The 4564-nt window shown below is 41.8% G+C and overlaps 1 non-coding gene across 1 annotated transcript; it reads left to right on the forward strand.

Moving 5' to 3' along the window:
• The first annotated feature begins 3770 nt into the window (after positions 1–3770).
• On the forward strand, positions 3771–3878 carry LOC130953820 (small nucleolar RNA R71). Its single transcript, XR_009075980.1, has one exon. It is a non-coding gene; the product is annotated as a small nucleolar RNA R71 (small nucleolar RNA).
• Positions 3879–4564: the final 686 nt, after the last annotated feature.

Below are 4564 nucleotides of genomic sequence, written 5' to 3' on the forward strand. Positions count from 1 at the left end.
CCTCCAAACAGTTTTGGCATCTCACTTTATCCTTTGAAATTCAGAATGATTGGCATCTTTAGGAACTCAGAATCCAGATAATGTTATTGATTCACCTAGTTAAGTATGATGATTCTTGAACACAGCTACTTATTGAGTCTTGGCCGTGGCCTAAAGCACTCTGTCTTCCAGTATTACCACCGGATACATACATGCCACAGACACATAATTGGGTGAACCTTTTCAGATTATGACTCAGCTTTGCTAAAGTCCCCAATTAGAGGTGTCCAGGGTTCTTAAGCACACTCTTTTTGCCTTGGATCACAACTTTATTTCTTTCTTTTTCTTTCTTTTTCTCTTTCTCCTCTTTTTTTCGTTTTTTTCCTTCTTTTTCTCTTTTTTTTTTTGTATTCACTGCTTTTTCTTGCTTCAAGAATCATGTTTATGATTTTTCAGATCCTCAGTAACATGTCTCCTTTTTCATCATTCTTTCAAGAGCCAACAATTTTAACATTCATGAACAACAAATTCAAAAGACATATGCACTGTTCAAGCATACATTCAGAAAACAAAAAGTATTGTCACCACATCAAACTAATTAAGCTAGTTTTAAAGATGAATTCGAAATCCTGTACTTCTTGTTCTTTTGTAATAAAAATAGTTTTCATTTAAGAAAGGTGATGGATTCATAGGACATTCATAACTTTAAGGCATAGACACTAAGACACTAATGATCATAAGACACAAACATGGATAAACATAAGCACTAAATTTTCGAAAAACAGAAAATAAAGAACAAGGAGATTAAAGAACGGGTCCACCTTAGTGATGGCGGCTTGTTCTTCCTTTTGAAGGTCTTATGGAGTGCTTGAGCTCCTCAATGTTTCTTCCTTGTCTTTGTTGCTCCTCTCTCATGATTCTTTGATCTTCTCTAATTTCATGGAGGAGGATGGAATGTTCTTGGTGCTCCACCCTTAGTTGTCCCATGTTGGAACTCAATTCTCCTAGGGAGGTGTTCAGTTGCTCCCAATAGTCTTGTGGAGGAAAGTGCATCCCTTGAGGTATCTCAGGGATTTCATGATGAGTAGGGTCTCTTGGTTGCTCCATCCTTTTCTTAGTGATGGGCTTGAGGTCATGCCTTCTCAGTTGAACCGGCTTCCCTCTTGAATCTCTCTTTCATTGAACGCCCTCTTCATAAATGTCTATGAGGACTTGGTCCAACCTTTGATCAAAGTTGACCCTTCTTCATGGCCACAACTTCATAGAAGTGGTCTTGATGCACCCTTGAGATGAATCTCTCCATCTCCCATGACTCGGAGGTGAAAGCTTTTGCCTTCCCTTTCCTCTTTCTAGAGGTTTCTCCGGCCTTGGATGCCATAAATGGTTATGGAAAAATAAAAAGCAATGCTTTTACCATATATATAGGACAGGGGGGGTCATAGTTCGGTCAAGTGAGGGTGGGTTTGGGTGGGAAAGTGGTTTGAATTTGAATGGTGAGGTAGGTGGGGTTTTATGAAGGATGGATGTGAGTGGTGAAGAGGAAGAAGGGATTTGATAGGTGAAGGGTTTTTGGGGAAGAGGTGTTGAGGTGATTAGTGAATGGGTGAAGAAGAGAGAGAGAGTGGTGGGGTTGGTGGGGATCCTGTGGGGTCTACAGATCCTGTGGTGTCAAGGAAAAGTCATCCATGCACCAAATGGCATTCAAAATCACGTTTTGAGCCATTTCTGGCGTTAAACGCCGGGCTGGTGCCCATTCCTGGGGTTTAACGCCAGGTTCTTGCCCTTTTCTGGCATTTAACGCCAGTCTGGTGCCCCTTTCTGGCGTTAAACGCCCAGAATGGTGCCAGACTGGGCGTTAAACGCCCACCTGCTAGCCTTACTGGCGTTTAAACGCCAGTAAGTTCTTCCTCCAGGGTGTGCTGTTTTTCTTCCTGTTTTTCATTCTGTTTTTGCTTTTTCAATTGATTTTGTGACTTCTCATGATCATCAACCTACAAAAAACATAAAATAACAAAAGATAATAGATAAAATATAACATTGGGTTGCCTCCTAACAAGCGCTTCTTTAATGTCAGTAGCTTGACAGATGGCTCTCATGGAGCCTCACATTTTCTCAGAGCAATGTTGGAACCTCCCAACACCAAACTTAGAGTTTGAATGTGGGGGTTCAACACCAAACTTAGAGTTTGGTTGTGGCCTCCCAACACCAAACTTAGAGTTTGACTGTGGGGGCTCTTTTTGACTCTGATTTGAGAGAAGCTCTTCAAGCTTCCTCTCCATGGTGACAGAGGGATATCCTTGAGCCTTAAACACAAAGGATTCTTCATTCACTTGAATGATCAGTTCGCCTCTATCAACATCAATCACAGCCTTTGCTGTGGCCAGGAAGGGTCTACCAAGGATGATGATTTCATCCATGCGCTTCCCAGTCTCTATGACTATGAAATCCGCAGGGATGTAATGGTTTTCAATCTTCACCAAAACATCCTCTACAAGTCCATGAGCTTGTTTTCTTGAGTTGTCTGCCATCTCTAATGAGAATCTTGCAGCTTGCACCTCAAAGATCCCTAGCTTCTCCATTACAGAGAGAGGCATGAGGTTTACACTTGACCCTAAGTCACACAGAGCCTTCTTGAAGGTCATGGTGCCTATGGTACAAGGTATTGAAAACTTCCCAGGATATTGTCTCTTTTGAGATAATTTCTGCCTAGACAAGTCATCCAGTTCTTTGGTGAGCAAAGGAGGTTCATTCTCCCAAGTCTCATTTCCAAATAACTTGTCATTTAGCTTCATGATTGCTCCAAGGTATTTAGAAACTTGCTCTTCAGTGACATACTCATCCTCTTCAGAGGAAGAATACTCATCAGAGCTCATGAAAGGCAGAAGTAAGTCCAATGGAATCTCTATGGTCTCATTTTGAGCCTCAGATTCCCATGGTTCCTCATTGGGGAACTCAATGGAGGTCAGTGCACGCCCACTGAGGTCTTCCTCAGTGGCGTTCACTTCCTCTCTTTCCTCTCCAAATTCGGCCATGTTGATGGCCTTGCACTCTCCTTTTGGATTTTCTTCTGTATTGCTTGGGAGAGTACTAGGAGGGAGTTCAGCAACTTTCTTGCTCAGCTGTCCCACTTGTGCCTCCAAATTCCTAATGGAGGACCTTGTTTCAGTCATGAAACTTTGGGTGGTTTTGATTAGATCAGAGACCATAGTTGCTAAGTCAGAGGGGTTCTGCTTAGAATTCTCTGTCTGTTGCTGAGAAGATGATGGAAAAGGCTTGCCATTGCTAAACATGTTTCTTCCACCATTATTGTTGTTAAAACCTTGTTGAGGTCTTTCTTGATTCTTCCTTGAGAAATTTGGATGATTTCTCCACGAAGAATTATATGTGTTTCCATAGGGTTCTCCTAGGTAATTCACCTCTTCCATTGAAGGGTTCTCAGGATCATAGGCTTCTTCTTCAGATGAAGCATCCTTAGTACTGCTTGGTGCATTTTGCATTCCAGACAGACTTTGAGAAATCAAATTGACTTGTTGAGTCAATATCTTGTTCTGAGCCAGAATGGCATTCAGAGTATCAATCTCAAGAACTCCCTTCTTCTGATTAGTCCCATTGTTCACAGGATTCCTTTCAGAAGTGTACATGAATTGGTTATTTGCAACCATTTCAATCAGCTCTTGAGCTTCTGTAGGCGTCTTCTTCAGATGAAGAGATCCTCCAGCAGAGCTATCCAAAGACATCTTGGATAGTTCAGAGAGACCATCATAGAAACTACCTATGATGCTCCATTCAGAAAGCATGTCAGAAGGACATTTTCTGATCAATTGTTTGTATCTTTCCCAAGCTTCATAGAGGGATTCTCCATCCTTCTGTCTGAAGGTTTGGACTTCCACTCTAAGCTTACTCAATTTTTGAGGTGGAAAGAACTTTGCCAAAAAGGCATTGACTAGCTTTTCCCATGAGTCCAGGCTTTCTTTAGGTTGTGAGTCCAACCATGTCCTAGCTCTATCTCTTACAGCAAAAGGGAATAGCATAAGTCTGTAGACCTCAGGGTCTACCCCATTAGTCTTGACAGTGTCACAGATTTGCAAGAATTCAGCTAAAAACTGATGAGGATCTTCCAATGGAAGTCCATGGAACTTGCAATTCTGTTGCATTAGAGAAACTAATTGAGGCTTAAGCTCAAAGTTGTTTGCTCCAATGGCAGGGATAGAGATGCTTCTCCCATAGAAGTCGGGAGTAGGTGCAGTAAAGTCACCCAGCACCTTCCTTGCATTGTTTGCATTGTTGTTGTTTTCGGCTGCCATGGGTTCTTCTTCTTTGAAGATTTCTGTTAGGTCCTCTATGGAGAATTGTGCCTTAGCTTCTCTTAGCTTTCGCTTCAAGGTCCTTTCAGGTTCAGGGTCAGCTTCAACAAGAATGCCTTTGTCTCTGCTCCTGCTCATATGAAAGAGAAGAGAACAAGAAAATATGGAATCCTCTATGTCACAGTATAGAGATTCCTTTAGGTGTCAGAGGAAAAGGAAAGTAGAAGACAGAAGTAGAAAATTCGAACTTATCAAAGAAGATGGAGTTCGAATTTTGCATT

Source organism: Arachis stenosperma, chromosome 9 (genome assembly GCF_014773155.1).
Source record: "Arachis stenosperma cultivar V10309 chromosome 9, arast.V10309.gnm1.PFL2, whole genome shotgun sequence".
Taxonomy (NCBI): domain Eukaryota; kingdom Viridiplantae; phylum Streptophyta; class Magnoliopsida; order Fabales; family Fabaceae; genus Arachis; species Arachis stenosperma.